This window comes from Amblyraja radiata, chromosome 30, assembly GCF_010909765.2.
Source record: "Amblyraja radiata isolate CabotCenter1 chromosome 30, sAmbRad1.1.pri, whole genome shotgun sequence".
Classification (NCBI taxonomy): Eukaryota; Metazoa; Chordata; class Chondrichthyes; order Rajiformes; family Rajidae; genus Amblyraja; species Amblyraja radiata.
In genome coordinates, this window is record NC_045985.1 from 19104220 (window position 1) to 19121793 (window position 17574).

The 17574-nt window shown below is 50.2% G+C and overlaps 1 long non-coding RNA gene across 1 annotated transcript; it reads left to right on the forward strand.

Moving 5' to 3' along the window:
- Positions 1-6292: 6292 nt before the first annotated feature.
- LOC116990167 lies at positions 6293-10679 on the forward strand. The gene is made up of 2 exons (XR_004416450.1): positions 6293-6346; positions 10545-10679. It is a non-coding gene; the product is annotated as an uncharacterized LOC116990167 (long non-coding RNA).
- Positions 10680-17574: the final 6895 nt, after the last annotated feature.

Below are 17574 nucleotides of genomic sequence, written 5' to 3' on the forward strand. Positions count from 1 at the left end.
TGATGAGCCTACTCATTTGTCCCAGAGCACGAACCTAACTTCCCAACGAATCATCAGAGTGTGTTTAATCAAACCCAGCACATCTATAATTGTTAATTTAAAAATAGCTTATTTGGATGAAGCCATATATTCATTACAATGCAATGTCAACCAGCGATACATGCTTGAATATGCAGTAGCATCAACGAAATATAATAAGATCATTGAAAATGTACACGTTACTTTTGAAAGGATAATGAGTCGAACAATAACTGCTGGAGTAACTCAGCAGGTCAAGCAGCATCTCAGTGGGACGTGGATAGACGATGTTTCATAATAGGAGGGGAAAATGTTGATGAAGGAATGGGGAGGGACAAAGCCTGTTGAGTGTCTCTCCCCACTTTCTCACCCCTACTATATTACTTTGAAGAAGGGAGCTATTGATGTTCCACATTTATCCTATTGCTTTTGGAAGACAAATGTTGACAAGGAATGAAGAAAAGGGAGAATATGGAATAAAAAATGAGTATTGGACAATACGTAAAAAATGCTTACAAAACAAATGGGTGGCACACAATATCACTGCTGACATGATTAAGGATTACACCAAAGCATTTAGGATGTAGCCAACAAATGGATAGGACCCATTGGAGAACAATCTCTTTCTGTAACCATGGGATGTGGATGGAATCTGAAATGGATAATTATCCTCTGTATTCACTGAAGGCATTCCTCCTCACTTCCCACACTGACCTTTCCATCCTCAGCCACCTCCGTTGTCAGAGTGAAGCGAATCGCAAATTGGAGAAACAGCATCTCATATTTGACTTGGGCAGCTTCCAAATCAGTGGTATGAACTTTTATTTCTCGAACTTCAAGTAACCCCTGCATTCCCTCTCTCTCTCCACCCTTCCCCGACCCATGTCGCACAAGGTTCACGTTCTTTCCTGTTCCATTTATCGTCATTACTTTTTAAAATATCTTTAATTTATTGTTCTACATTTCTCCATGTCATTGTCTATATCTCTCGTTTCCCTTTCCCCTGACTAGTCTGAAGAAGGGTCTGGACCCGCAACATTACCCATTCCCCACTCCAGAGATGCTGCATGTCCCGCTGAGTTACTCCAGAATTTTGTGTCTATCTTCGGTTTAAACCGACATCTGCAATTCCTTCCTACACCTCAGTTTCATCGATGCTTTTATCCCTTGTCCCGGAGGTAGAATAAGACCTCTGTAATTGAATATCCATGGAACCGGAAGCTCACGTCAAGGTGAAGTAGGACTCAAAGCTCAAGAACAGGTCTGGTGCAGCCCAGGATAGCCACAGCCCGGGAGAAGGCCATTCAGTCCATCGTGTCTGTGGAAGGGCAGTCCACTGGTCCAACTAATGTTTTCCTTTAACCAGTTTGCTTGGCCCCCTGTAAACACCACAATGGAATCTGTCCTGAATCACATTCAAATGACGGCGATATTGAGTAGCTGCCTCCCAGCTCTATATTTATGTCTGGTGCCTTAAGGTCCCACTTGCAGATGGTTTCAGGTGCTGATGAGGGCATCTGGTTGGCTTTTCCCTGAGGCTGGTTCTCCACGATGAAGGTCGATCGTCCATCTGGTGACAGTGCCGAGGACATGGAAGATGCTGAACCCTGAGTGTTGAGCACACGGAGAGTGAAGGAGGGAGCTCAATGATATCTTGCTCCATTTTAATGGTCCTTCTCGGGCTGTTGGTGAGCCCCAAATCTCAACGTGCCCGGGAATATGTGTCAGTGAGTTGGAGAAGTTCCTCTGAGTGTTTACCGTCACAGTGGCGACTCCAGGTGAGGTCTGAGCGCACTTTATCTCTTGCCTTGAGGCTGGAGCGGCTGATCAGATCCCCGGCGGATCCTGTGTGGGACTACTTTACCTCCCAACACCCCATGGGTCAGACTCTGACTGAGACTAAGGAAAGGGATAAAGCTGAGAGAATGTTTCCCCTCTTGTGTCTCTGGAGGGGTATATGTGTTGTTGGACCGTGCAGAGAGCGTGTGTGATTGAGGGAGTGGGTAAGGGGTGGAAGTCGTGGCACCCTGTGTACTGAGGATACATGCGCTCTGATCCAGCTGACCCTTCCAAGAGGGATGGGAAGTAGACGTGGAATGGGAGGGGACGTGAATAGATCGTTGGTGCTGTCCAGAAGCAACGGCGTGGGACTGGGATGACAAGCCAGTACAAGTGGTGAGTGACCCGGAGCGAGCAGTGTGGCACCGGCTGGGTGAGGTTGGGGTATCATTGAAGCTGTGGTGGGTAAGTATGTAGGAAGGTGGGGAAGGAGAAAGAGGAACTGAGAACGGGGTTTATCCGTTTGACAGCTGCTTCCCAACTGGGCAACAGCTAATATGTTTATCAGTTATTGGGCTTGAACCAATTCATCACATTAGAAAACATTTGTTCAGGCTTCGTTGCAGCATGTTTTATTGACACCGAATCTTCCTTCGGCTGCTCTGGTAACAACTTCTCTTTTTCCACAACTTTTTCTTGTATCTCAGCCATATTCTTTACAGTCGTCAATGCCTCAATTCGCTCCAAGAAGCCCGATTTCGCATCATTTTTCTCATCCAGAATCATGAGGTCAATGTAGGCTGGAGTGGATGATGGGTTTGGTCTAAAATCTATTTCATCAAGTCGTGTAAGGCTCCTGGACGTCCGTTGAATCAGCTCCAGCACTTTGTCATGAACCGCACCATACTCCTGCGCAAGTAACTCCTTGACTATCTGCTGGGTCACCTTCTCACCGCAGGCCTTCTCATACATTTCTTTCAGCTCACTGTATGTTCTCTTTTCCTTTTCTGTTTTGCAGATAACCCTGCTCAATTGTCTTTTGTGATCGGTCCAGTCACATTTCTGAGGACAGACTGTGCATTTTCCCGATGAATCCATCGACGTGCACAAAGGCCCAAGTTGATTTAAAACAACAAAACAAGGAGCGTCGCAGGTGAAGTCACATTCCTGACAGTTGTTTGAGAGATAAGGAATCCATACCCTTTTCTTAACAACAACATTAACTTCATAGTCAAAATCTTTATTTGCTTCCAGATTGACCTGGTTTTGATCCAAAATCTGTTGCGTCTTCCTGACTTCCTCCAGTTTGGTCAGTCCTGCTTTGACCTGAATCTGCAATCCCTCCACTATAGCCTCCAACTGCTTACGTTCCTTCAGAACCTCCCTGGTCAAACGCAAGCTTTTTGCTACCATCGTGTTCAGAGCTGTGAAGAATGTCTTCATATTGTTTGCTCCCATATTCCAAATCATTGCAGCAAAGTTAATATCAACTTCTTCCTCTTTCCTGCTGTAACCGGATGTCCCCAAACTGCCCGTGTTTTCAGATATTGGACGCTGTGCAAAAATGGCTGAATTGTTAAACTTGAAGTACATTGGCATACCCGTTTTGTCTTTGGGACACGGTACACCAGCTTTATTCAAGGCATCCAGAATGGGGGGCTGCGCTATGTCTGCGAATGTCACCAAGATCCTAATGTTCTCTGCAATATATTTTCCAAAAATAGAAAGAATCGAATCAAAGACATATTTCTGTGTCGGAGTCAGGCGAGCCAGAGCAGCTTGAACAATAAAACAGACAACGTCGATCTGATCAACGCCCTGTGGGGAAGTGAAGAACTCACGGATTTGCTCAGTGATCTGTTTTTCCTGCATGATGCCCCTGGTGCCTCCGAATCCTGGCGTGTCAATGATGGTCACAGAGTAATCGATGTTAAACCCTACCTGATGGTGGAGCTGGTAGGCAGTGATGGAGGATTTCTGACTCTCGGCCTAGGATTTTCCAGTCTCTTACGCTATTAACTTGTATCTGAAGTTGTCTCCCCATTCCACGCCCAAGATGTAGTTGATCATCCGATTGATGAGGGTTGTCTTTCCTGACCCAGTTGCTCCCAAAACTATAATTGTTTTCATTTTGTGTGCGTTTGTGTGTTTTCCAAAGGAGCATTTCACAAGTTGTTTGGACTTATTAACCACCTCCATCTGCAGGTTTAGATTGTAAATGGAAGGGTTTCCTCTGCATATTAATCGCGTTTCTCCGAGAAGCTCCAGGGCTATTCTGTTTTGGGCATTTTCTATTTTTATTGAAACCTCCTCACTTGCTGCACTAGATCCCGCTCCTCCACAGTCAGCAGACACTCGGACACTGTGGACGGTCTCGGGTTTCAATCCCACTAAACGATAGTGGCATTGTGTGTCGGATGACTTAACCTCTTCCCATAATTTACCCTCCATGTTTGGTTTAACTGATGGATCTTCTCTATATTCAATTCTGTACCAACATATTTTAACGTCAGTTCCAATCTGACCTGGTCTGTCGCAGTGTAGTATTGGGCTGGATGAACAATCCTGGAAGACTGGTTTACCAGGTGGACTTGCTGGCCGGGTGATGCCCCTGTAGCTCTCACTAGTCTTGCTGACCCCGACCTTGGTCACTGCTCTGCATCGGAAGTGATAGTCCTGGTGTGGCTGTAACCCAGGTACTGTGAAGGAGTGGCATTGATCAGGTGTGTCCAGAATTGTCCATTCCTCCTGCTGCCTACCTCGGTACTCTATCTTGTAGCCTACAATCTCACCGGCACCAAATGTTGGTGCCTGTAACTGCAGCGTCACACTGTCATGTGTTGTTCCACTAGACGTAGGTATCTCGGGTTGTGACGGAGGAACAAAGCACCGGTTCTCCAGACATCCTCCATCATACAGGTAAATTGACGCTCCGATGTTGCTTTCATCCCGCACAGATCCAACAGCAAATTTTATTTTCCCATCTGCTACATTGGCGGTGGCAAATTCCAGGAATTATCCTGATAGCTCCCTCGTCTGCTGGGACACAGATGGCAAGTTAAACCAAGAGTCACTTTGTCGTTGTGTACAGGCTCCATCAGCAGGAGGTTGTGTCTCCATTTTCTGAGCTGTGTGAGATTGGAGGTAGTTGTTTGCCTTTGACAGGTAGAGATCCTCATGATGTAACGTTGTAAATGTAAAGCAGACAACATAAAATGTTGCTAAATCCATAAACATGTCATCCAACTCACTCTCTGATTTCATAACTGGTATATCTTTCAATATTCTGAGGTAAAATCGCACAACCCTCATCTCCCATGCCTTGTCATCCAGCCATGTGGTCAGTGCCTGGTGTTTGAATGGTGACTGCTCCCTGTTCTTCAATATGTCCACCAGCAACACTTCCTCCTTCCCGCCGCCCCGAATGGACGGTAAAACCTTACATAAAGTCCCCAGGAAAACTAATTTGTACTCCAGACACATCTTTTGGAATCGAAGTATCTATATTACTAAAACTCAGTTCTTGACCGCTTTTCCCGATCTGTGCTGCGATATACGACAGAACGCCGCCACCTACGGCCGTCATTTTTGGCCACCTCCCTCAGTTCCCCCTCTGCCGCATGTGTGCCGAGGATTCTTCCCCTCGATGAAATATGACCGAGATATTAATGTTTTTACATCATTCCCCATTCTCTCTGCTGCCCCCGCTGGCGGCAGGGGAGGAAGGGGCTATAAAACCCGGAAGCGTCCTGCTTCTATCACTTTCTTCCCGACCACGAAGTGAAAGGGTCACGGCTCTCTGAGCTGCAGCTCTGCTCCCAGGTGAGTGCTTTTTCAGCCAATTGATATGTATGTTATTCACCATGCTCTGAAGTTTCTTGGCATTTTGTTGGAAAGAGTTTGTATATTTGTCTATCTACATTGTGTTTCAACTGTGAATTGAAAATAAAATGCATTTGCATTTGTATATTTGTCTATCTATATTGTGTTTGAACTGTGAATTGAAGATAAAATGCATTTGCATTTGTATATTTGTCTATCTATATTGGTTTGAACTGTGAATTGAAAATAAAAAGCATTTGTATATTTGTCTATCTATATGTGTTTGATCTGTGAATTGAAAATAAAAACCATTTGTTATTGTTATAAAGCGTTTTGCAAATTTGTTTCTCTTGGTTGCACCGGTTTTCAGGTAACTAAGGCATGATGTCTATTGTGTTTGAAATGGTGATGTAAATTGAAATGCATTTGTTGCAACGTTTTCAGGCGAGTAATGCGGGAAAGAACCTTTTTTATTTCGATCAGACTGTGTTTAAATTTAAAATTGGTGGACATTTTGTGATTTTGGCGGTTTGAAGATGGCGGCGATGACGTCATTTCCGACGATTGGTAAGATGGCGGCGATGACTTCATTTCCGGCGATCGGTAAGATGGCGGCGATGAAGTCATTTCCGGCGATCGGTAAGATGGCGGCGATGACGTAATTTCCGGTCGGAGGCAAGATGGCGCTGAAGACGTGCACGGGGTGTTGAATAAATCTACAGAACTGGTAAGTGTTTGTTACATCCACAGCGGCAATTGTGTTTCAGCAACATCTGCAATTGTGAATGTGTGTGCGTGTGAGTGTGTGTATAATAAAAGGAGGAATTGTGTCCGGAACTCCGACCCCCAACGCACGTGGCAAGGCATCCAGGCCATCACGGACTACAGACCCTCCAACACCACCCCCACATCCAGCGACGCCTCCTTCCTTGAGGAGCTTAATCACTTCTATGGCCGCTTCGACAGGGACAATCTAGAGACAGCCATCAAGGCTGTGCTACCTGCCGATCACCAACCCCTCACACTCACCCCCTACGATGTATACGTGGCACTGAGTAGGATTAATGCACGTACAGCTGCTGGCCCTGACGGCATCCCCGGGCGCGTTCTCAGGGCATGTGCTGCGCAGCTGACAGACGTCTGGACTGACATCTTCAACCTGTCACATGCCCAAGCAGTTGTCCCCACGTGCCTTAAAACCACCTCCATCGTGCCAGTGCCAAAACACTCCACTGCGGCAAGCCTCAACGACTTCCGCCCAGTTGCACCTACCCCCATCATCACCAAGTGCTTCGAGAGGCTGGTCCTGGCACACCTCAAAAGCTGCCTACCCCCCACACTGGATCCCTATCAGTTTGCCTACCGCAAGAACAGGAGTACGGAGGATGCCATCTCAACGGCACTTCACTCCGCACTCTCCCACCTCGACAACAGAGACACTTACGTAAGAATGCTGTTCATCGATTACAGCTCAGCATTCAACCCCATTATACCATCAAAACTGATCACCAAACTCGGTAACCTGGGCATCGACCCCTCCCTCTGCAACTGGATACTGGACTTTCTAACCAACAGACCCCAGTCTGTTAGGTTAGACAAGCACACCTCTTCAACCCTCACCCTGAACACCGGCGTTCCACAGGGCTGTGTGCTGAGCCCCCTCCTCTACTCCCTCTTCACCTATGACTGCACACCTGTACATGGTACTAACACCATCATCAAGTATGCAGATGATACAATGGTGATTGGCCTCATCAGCAACAACGATGAGTCGGCCTACAGGGAGGAGGTCCAGCACTTAGCAGCATGGTGCGCTGACAACAACCTGGCCCTTAACTCCAAGAAGACCAAGGAGCTCATTGTAGACTTCAGGAAGTCCAGGGGCAGCACGCACACCCCCATCCACATCAACGGGACGGAGGTGGAACGTGTTTCTAGCTTCACGTTCCTGGGAGTCAACATCTCCGATGACCTCTCTTGGACCCACAATACCTCAACTCTGATCAAGAAGGCTCACCAGCGTCTTTTCTTCCTGAGGAGACGGAAGAAGGTCCATCTGTCTCCTCAGATCCTGGTGAACCTCTACCGCTGCACCATCGAGAGCATCCTTACCAACTGCATCACAGTATGGTATGGCAACTGCTCTGTCTCCGACCGGAAAGCACTGCAGAGGGTGGTGAAAATTGCCCAACGCATCACCGGTTCCTCGCTCCCCTCCATTGAGTCTGTCCAAAGCAAGCGTTGTCTGCGGAGGGCGCTCAGCTTCGCCAAGGACTGCTCTCACCCCAACCATGGACTGTTTACCCTCCTACCATCCGGGAGGCGCTACAGGTCTCTCCGTTGCCGAACCAGCAGGTCCAGGAACAGCTTCTTCCCGGCGGCTGTCACTCTACTCAACAACGTACCTCGGTGACTGCCAATCACCCCCCCCCACCCCCCGGACACTTATTATCACTTATTATTATTTATTCAAATCATTTGCTATGTCGCTCTTCCAGGGAGATGCTAAATGCATTTCGTTGTCTCTGTATTGTACACTGACAATGACGAATTAAAATTGAATCTGAATCTGAAAGTAACATGGCTGTGTTGGTGAGACGGAGATTTATATTTGTAGCACAAAAAGTATTGATTTGTGTTTCATTTGCACAGTTTAGAGCCGATTATGTAAGCCCCCCCCCGCCACAGACTATCGCTGAAGCTGCTGGCCATGGCGCATGCAGCGAGAGAGAGAGAGAGAGAGAGAGAGAGAGAGAGAGAGAGAGAGAGAGAGAGAGAGAGAGAGAGATAGAGAGAGATAGAGAGAGAGAGATATCTCTAGCTATCGATGCTCGCTCTCCTCTCTCTCTCCCTCTTCTCTCTCTCTCTCTATCTGTCCTCTCCGCTCTCTCGCTCTCTCTCTCTCGTCTCTCTTCTCTCTCTCTCTCTCTCTCTCTCTCTCTCTCTTCGCTTCTCTCTCTCTCTCTCTCTCTCTTCTCTCTCTACTCTCCTCTCTCTGCTGTCTCTCTCTCTCTCTCTCCTCCTCTCTCTCTCTCTCTCTTGCTCTCTCTCTCTCTCTACTCTCTCTTCCTCTCTTCTTCTCTCGTAGTCTCTCTTCTCTGCTCTCTCTCCTCTTCTCTCTCTCTCTCTTCTCTCTCTCTCTCTCTCTCTCTCTCTCTCTCTCTGCTCTCTTTCTCTCTCTCGTCTCTTCTCTCTCTACTCTATCTCCTCTCTCCTTCTTCAGGCAGATACCCCAAATGTACAGGGAAATCCCTCTACCGGTCCCCCTATCTTTTTGTGTGTGCGTGAATGTGCTATATGTTTGTGTGAGTAATGTTTGGTGTTGTGAATATCTGCGGTTGTGTACATGTTGTGCGTGACTATGTGTGTGAGTTAATATGTGTGTGCGATTATATTTGTGTGTTTTGTGTGAATATAGTGTGTGTGCATATGTGTGTGAGTGCATGTGAATATATCTGTGTGTGTGTGAAATATATAATATTTCATAGATCAGAGCTTATTTGTTAAGTTAATAGTGTGATGGCAGTCAGGAAGAAGCTGTTCCTCAATGTAGATGTTACAGTTTTCAGTTTACATAATCGGACGTGACTCCAGAAGTCGGGCATCAGTCATTCCACAAGCTGTGAGAGTCAGTGCAAAGGCCATGAGTTAATCCCAATCCAGGTCTGCAGTGAGTCCACACGTCATGAGTAAATCGCGCACTGCCCCCTCTCCTCCACTGACACCTCAAGATGCTGCCCTCCGCCTGGCTATAGGATGCACCCCCTACTGAGCCGTCCACATCCCCTGCATGAGGACACCCCACCCCTTCTCATCAGTTCACGCCAACCCCCGCCTGAAGCTGCCCTTGGCTGCACGACATTTACCACCCATAGGGCAGTGTGCTTGAGGTGGGGATGAGTCTGTATATATGTGTGTGTGATTAAGTCTGTGTGTGCGTATGAGTATGTGTGTATGAGCCTATGTGTGTGTGTGGATGGTGTGGTGTGTGGGTCTTTGTGTGAATGTGAGTGTCATTGAGTTTGTGTGTGCGTGAATGAGTCTGTTTGTGAATATGTGTATGAAAATGTGTGTGAGTGTGTGAATATATGTGGCATGTGTGAGAGTGTGTGTGTGTGTGTGTGTGCGTGTGAATATGTGCGTGTGTGTGTGAATATGTGTGTGTTGTACGTGTGTGTCTGAATGTGTGTGTTTTGTGTTTGTGTTGTGTGTGTGTTTGTGTGTGTTCTGTGTGTGTGTGTGTGTGTGTGTGGTGTGTGTGTTGGTGTGTGTGTGTGTGTTGTGAATATGCGTGCGTGTACGTGTGTGTGAGTGAATGTGTTGTATGAATATATGTGTGAGTGCGTGTGAATATATATGTTGTTTGTGTGAAATAATATAATATTTCGTAGTTCAGAGCTTGTTTGTTAAGTTTAATAGCGTGATGGCTGTCAGGAAGAAGCTGTTCCTCAATGTAGATGTTACCGTTTTCAGTTTACAAAAGTCGGACGTGACTTCCGAAGTTGGGCACATTCAGTCCACAAGCCGTGGAGTCAGTCAGTCTAAAGGGCATGAGTCAATCCCAAGGCAGTGAGTGAGTCCACAGTCATGAGTAAATCGCTCACTGCCCCCTCTCCTCCACTGACATGCCCCCGTCCGCCTGGCAATAGGATGCACCCCCCTACTGAAGCCGCCCATCCCCTGCATGACCCACCCCCCCCCCCCATTTCTCATCAGCTCATGAGAACCCCCACCTGAAGCTGTGCCCCTCCCTTGGCTGCACGATGTTTACCACCCCCCCAACCCGCACAGCCCCCACCTACCTCAAAAAAATGTTTTGCACAACATCTTCATGGTTCATTAACACTGAAATTGTCTTTGGGCTGCTTTTTCAACATCATGTCAGGAAATGTTAGAGGTCAAGGTGATGTGGCTATTGCCTGCAGTATCCTCCAGGATAGCAGCTACATTTCTCCTGGTGGAAGAACGACAAATTCTCGGATTTCAAGATACCCATTCAAGTGCCGAGGATACCATGGTGCAACATGCGAGAGAACTCTAATGCGGCACATTTCACGAGGCAAGTGAAAGTCATTGTTTGGGATGAATGTCCAATGTTAGGAGAGATGCTTTGAAGTTGTGGACAGAAAGCTTCCAGATGTCTTAAGCAACACCAAGCATTTTGGGTGCCCCCCTTCCGTACAGTCCACAGTGACTGAGCTGCCCAGCCCAAAAATCCATTCCGCCCACAAACTCCATACTAGCCCTCTGGAAACCAGTACCTTTGGCCCAACATACTAGCTCAACAGAAATATGAAGGGAAATGTCAAAGGTTTCCTGAAGGATGGACACATCGCCCAAGAATGTTGTCATTATAGCGTGCTTCGTTGAATGATGACCTGAGATATTCTCAGATTTTTCCTTCTTAAAATGTGACGCTGACCGCTGACTTTCTATTTTAAAATTGTCTCTTTTTATCAACAGAAATAGTCATCAAGAGGCAGTGAGCAGCAGAACACAACAAGATGCAACAGACCAACAACAAGTAAAATTTAATAAACCTCATCTTTAAAATTTAAAATTGTTCTTATATTTTAAGAGTAATTCACATTTTAAACTTAACTAAAACCTTTTTGAACTTTTAATGTGTGTGTTCTTCATCACAATAGAACCTAATACGGAGGATGGCTGCTGGTCTGTGGAGAGCCACTAAGAGTGCATGGGGGGAGATTGTTTGGAGATGCACTGAATGTGTGGGTGGGAGGGGAATGGCAAGGAGCAGAGTGGGGGGGGGGGGGCGGGGGTGAAGGTAGGTGGATGACTGAGTGAACTGCCGGCGTACCAGCGTGAGTGACTGCACTGCCAGCCCACGAGCCGTGAGTTAGTGAACTGCCAGCCCCTAATCCATTAAGTCCACCCTCTCCCCCTTCTCTCTCTTACTGTCTGTCACCCGTTTTGGACACAATTTCTGGCAGTTTCTCAGCCGCCAGCCTGCCAGGTCCGAGTGATTGTACTGCCAGGCGTTAGTGACTGAGCTGCCAGCCCAAACATCCATTCGTCCCACAAAACTCCATACTAGCCCCTGGAATCATTACCTTCAGCCCCCAACGTCCCTCATAGCCCCTGGAACTCCAAGTACTTCGGCCCGGCAACACACATACTCTTCCGGCCCAACAATCGCCCACCCACATCCCCTATTGGATTGCGCACACAGAATCTGGAATCGCAGATTGTAGTTATTGTGTTGGGTCTCCAGCCCTCCCTTCTGCAGGCTGGAGACCCAACGCCCCGCACTGTGGCCTAGTCGATGGTTTCATAATATCTAGGTGAAACTGAACTGTGGCGCGACTGTCTTTAATCAAGGTCATTGCACCTCATCACGGCCTCATTGAGCTGTTCTAGGACATCCTGGCAGCGATTGACCAGTCCCACGCTGATCTCCCTCACCAGCTGGGCAGCTTTTGAGTCGAGTTTATTGAGAGGATAGACCAATTGTGATGGACACTGAATGTTCTCCATCTGACCCAGGAGGTTGGAAGTGTTGCGCAGATATTGATGGCGTCTTTGAAAAGGAGCTGGGATTGTTCTTCAATGATAAATCCCCATAAAACGTGCAGCTAAATTTCTCGGCATGTGACTTTTGTTCTTCTCTGTCTGTTGTCTTTTCCAGGAAGCTGCTTCTCCCTGAATCGCAATCAGAGGGAGAATTGTAATCATTGCCTCCATGTTACCCTGAATATCCTGTATCTTCTCTGTTGATGAAGCCATTTAGTCAAACACAAAGAAGGCCTAGGCCCCATTCAGCACTGCCGTAATGACATGGGTGCTGAGCCCTCATCAAACACCCTCGGGTAGGTAATATTCAGTCTCCCTAAGTGACTCATCGTCAGTTGGTCAAACCTGATGTGCTTTGTACTGAATGGTAACTCGTGCTTGTTGCTTTGATTCCTTCGTGTTGTTGAGATATTTTGTGCCGACCCTTTCACCTCCATTACCCACCCATGATACTCGCCTTCAGTGATCCTGACACATTGAGGGCAGCGGATTTGCTCTCCATGGAGTCTGATGCAATGATGTGAAACTCGGTGCTGGGGTGGTCACGACGATCAAGGTTGCTCTGCAGCGTCTGCAAATCCCACAATGTGACGCCTACAGAATGAAACACATCAAAACTAAAAACGATGGAAATTGTGTAAGCTTATTCACTTTTTTTCATTGGATAAATCCTCTGCATTAACCCTCACATTAACGTGTTGCCGCCATCTTATCTCAGTTATTCCCCTTGCCGTTCCATCCTTCTCAAACTTCCTCTGCGACTACATTGTTTCCACTCTTTCCCAGATGTGACGAGGATTCTCTGATCTGGAACATTCCGGATTCTTTCTTGTACGATGCTGCGTGATTCACTGCGATTGACACTTCTGTGTGATCTCTGTCTGGGTCGCCGCTGCCTCCTCCCTGATCTCCCAGTGGGATACTGGCCAACTGGCCAGTTAGGAACCTACATTAATGCGCATCATGTCATGCTTCTCACAATAACATGGCTCAGTTTTCACTATCAGGAGAACTGATTTTCCCGCAATATGCTTCTCATTGGCGAATACCACTGAGAGTGTTTAAATTTCAGACCTCTCCTAATTTTTTCTCACCCAATGACGCTTGGTCTTTGCCTAGTTACCCCCCAACCGGCGTCGATGCTGGATGGGCCCAGTGCGGGCGATGTCGGGTAGGCCCGGTGCGGCGATGAGGCTGGGCGTGGCCCGAGGGCTGCGAGAGGTCGGAGGAACATCAGTTGATGGGGGGGGGGGTTTGTTACTCGTAGAAGCGGCTTCTCCGCTTCTCGTTCTGGTCTCGCATCGTCGTCGGCGGCGGGGCGGCATCGACGTGGAAGTCGGTGAAGGCGGCGTCCTGGTGACTATTGAAGTCGCTCCTCGTGGCCAAGATGGCGTTGCGGGACTCGGGCAGGCGATGCAGGCCGGAGTTGGGGCCGGAGTCTGCTGGTGGTCGAGTTGCGGGCGTCGGGAGCGGCCCTGAGGCGGAATAATTTAAGGTCCTCGGTGGATTAAGTAGGCCAGGAATTTTTGATTGAAGAGGTGGATCTTCCGGCGGATAAAATAAATTGGGGTCCATTGCAGGTATGGGTTAGTGAGCCTGAAGTTGGGGAGTGTCGATGTGAGGTCCCTGTTGGTGCCGGCGCATAGCGACCAGGGTGGATCTCAGTGCCCGGTTGGGAATTGTTGGGTATGCTGGTGGATAGCCAGTCGGTACCCATGGTCCGGTTGGGGTCCGAACTGGGAGGTAGAGAACTGGAGCTGGAAGCCATGGGGTATGAGATGGAGGCGGAGGCAGGCCCCGAGGAAGCAAATGTGGCTGTGGTATCGAGTCAGGTAAGGATTGTGGTGTACAGTTGGAGGGCAGGGGGGATCACAGAGGGTGTGCAGTTAGAGAGATTTTGTGAACTGTCTCCGGAGAGAGGAGGAGAACTTCTTCAAAGTAGGCATACCTTGAGGAGTAATCGCAGTGGAGTAGACAAAGTGTTCAAGAAGGAACTGCAGATGCTGGAAGATCGAAGGTACACAAAAATGCTGGAGAAACTCAGCGGGTGCAGCAGCATCTATGGAGCGAAAGGAAATAGGCGACGTTTCGGGCCGAAACCCTTCTTCAGACTGATGGGGGGTGGGGGGGAGAAGGAAGGAAAAAAGGGAGGAGGAGGAGCCCGAGGGCGGGGGGGGATGGGCAGGAGACAGCTCGAGGGTTAAGGAAGGGGAGGAGACAGCAAGGGCTAGCAAAATTGGGAGAATTCAATGTTCATGCCATCCGGACGCAAGCACCCAGGCGGAATATGAGGTGCTGTTCCTCCAATTTCCGGTGTTGCTCACTCTGGCAATGGAGGAGACCCAGGACAGAGAGGTCGGATTGGGAATGGGAGGGGGAGTTGAAGTGCTGAGCCACCGGGAGTTCAGGTAGGTTATTGCGGACTGAGCGGAGGTGTTCGGGCGAAACGATCGCCCAACCTCCGCTTAGTCTCCCCGATGTAAATCAGCTGACATCTAGAGCAGCGGATGCAGTAGATGAGGTTGGAGGAGATACAGGTGAACCTTTGTCGCACCTGGAACGACTGCTTGGGTCCTTGAATGGAGTCGAGGGGGGAGGTGAAGGGACAGGTGTTGCATTTCTTGCGGTTGCAACGGAAAGTGCCCGGGGAGGGGGTGGTACGGGAGGGAAGGGAAGAATTGACAAGGGAGTTGTCGGAGGGAGCGGTCTTTGCGGAAGGCAGACATAGGGGGAGATGGGAAGATGTGGCGAGTGGTGGGGTCACGTTGGAGGTGGCGGAAATGGCGGAGGATTATGTGTTGTATTGCCGGCTGGTGGGGTGAAAGGTGAGGACTAGGGGACTCTGCCCTTGTTGCGAGTGCGGGGATGGGGAGAGAGAGCAGTGTTGCGGGGTATGGATGAGACCCTGGTGTCGAGCCTCATCTATGGTGGCGGAGGGGAATCCCCGTTCCCTGAAGAACGAGGACATTTCCGATGCCCTGGTGTGGAACGTCTCATCCTGGGAACAGATGCGGCGTAGGCGGAGGAATTGGGAGTAGGGGATGGAGTCTTTACAGGGGGCAGGGTGGGAAGACGTGTAGTCCAGATAGCCATGTGAGTCAGTTGGTTTGTAGTGTATGTCGGTCAGAAGTCTGTCCCCTGCGATGGAGATGGTGAGTCAAGGAATGGTAGGGAAGTGTCGGAAATGGTCCAGGTGTATTGGAGTGCCGGATGGAAGTTGGTGGTGAAGTGGATGAAGTCAGTCAGTTGTGTGTGGTGCAGGAGGGTGGCCCCAAAGCAGTCGTCAATGTAACGAGGTAGAGGTCGGGGATGGGGCCCTGGTACGTATTGAACAAGGATTGTTCAAACGTACCCGACAAAGAGGCAGGCGTAGCTGGGGCCCATGCGTGTGCCCATAGCTACGCCTTGTGTTTGGAGGAAATGGGGGAGTCAAACGTAAAGTTGTTGAGGGTGAGGACCAACTCCGCTAGGCGGAGAGGAGTGTCAGTGGCTGGGTATAGGTTGCTCCTCTGGTCGAGGAAGAACCGGAGGGCTTTGAGGCCATTCCGGTGGGGATGGAGGTGGTAGAGTGACTGGATCATCCATGGTGAAGATGAGGGGGTGAGGGCCTAGAGAGTGGAATGCGGACTGGAGGCGGCGGAGAGTGTCTGAGGTATCTAGAACATAGTGGGAAGGGGATTTGACCAAGGGGGATAGGATGTAGTCAGGTATGTGGAGATGAGTTCGGTGGGGCCCGAACACGCAGAGACAAGGGGTTCTGCCGGGAGAGCCGGGTTTGTGGATTTTGGGAGAAGGTAAAAACGTGGCAGTGTCGGGGCTGGGGAACGATGAGGTTGGAAGCTTGGTCGGGCAGGACGTGGGAATTGATGAAGTCCGGTGATGTTGCTAGATATGTGGCCTGGTGCTCGTCAGTGGGGTCATGGTCCAAGGGTAAGTATTAGGAGGTCCGAGAGTTGGCGCGTGGCCTCAGCTTTGTAGAGATCGACGCGCCAGACTGCCACGGCACCTCCCTTGTCGGCTGATTTGATACCCCAATCTGGGTGTTTGCGGTGCGATTCAATGGCAGAACGTTCATGGGGGGGAGAGATTGGAGTGAGACAGGGGAGTGGAGAAGTTGAGGCGGTTGACGTCGCGGCGGCAGTTCTGGATAATGGTTCCAGAGCCGGGACTTTATGAGAGGGTTCCACGAGGAGGGGGTGCGTTGGAGACGGGAAAATGGTCATCATTGGTGGGGCGAGGACTCCTTCCCCTGGAAGTGCGCTGTGAGGCGGAGGCGACGGCAGAAGCGCTCCAAGTCATGGTGGGCGCGGAACTCATTGAGATGGGGACTGAGGGGGATAAGGTAAAGACCCTCTGCTGAGGACAGACCGTCGGTGTTGGGGAGGGGGAGGTCGTGGGGGGGATGGTGAACACCCGGCAGGGATGGGAGTTGGGGCCAGAGGAGGAGGCAGGTGGTGGACTGGGGACAGGGCGATGTGTAGGGGGGTGGGGGGTTGTGGGTGTTGGAGGGGTGGTGGGTGGTCAGGGTGGGGGTGAGAGGGCTGTAAGTGGGTGGTGAAGACGGGTGTGACATAGTTGGAGGGGGATGGGGAGAGTCAGTGGAACAGCCACTGAGGTTAGCAAGGATGGGCAGACCGGCACTAGGACCCAGTGGAGTTAAGCCATGAGAGTGGAGTGAGCAGCGTGGAGGCTCCAGCCCAGTGCAGAGTCCCCAGGCTCCAGGTAAGGCGACGGCTGTGTGGTTGCTGGATGGGGGTGGATGGCGCGGTCACCGACCCGATGGTCGGAGTCCCCCCGTTTGGCGTTGATCGAGGTCCGCGGGCGATGCGTGGGAGTCCCGGTGAGTGGATATAGGCGGGGCGGCGCGGGTCGGCCATAGCGGTGGGGCGGGCGAGATGATCTTTTGCGTTGCGGCGGCCATGTTGGGGGTTCCCCGGTCCGGCGGCGATTTGGGTAGGACGGTCCGGCGGCGATGCCGGTAGGTCGGATCCGGCGGCGGTATCCGGTAGGTCGGGTCCGCGGCGGTGTCCGTAGACGGGTCCGGCGGCGATGTTGGGTAGGTCGGTCTGGCGGTGATGTTATGCGGGCCCAGTGCGGCGGCGGTGTCCGGTAGGTCGGTCCGGCTGCGATGTTGGGTAGGGTCAGGTCCGTCGGCGATGTTAGGCGGGCCCGTGCGGCGGCGTGTCGGTAGGCCCGTCCGGCGATTGAGGCTGGGCGCGTCCCGGAGGGCGGCGAGGCCGGAGGAATCAGCGATGGGCAGGGGGTCTAAGTTACCGTAGAACGGCGAGGCTGGGCGTCATCGGAGCAGGTAAGGGTCGGCGGCGGCATCGACGTGGAGGTCGGTGAAGGCGACGTCCTGGTGACTATTGAAGTCGCTCCTCGTGGCCAAGATGGCGTCGCGGGACTCGGGCAGTGCGATGC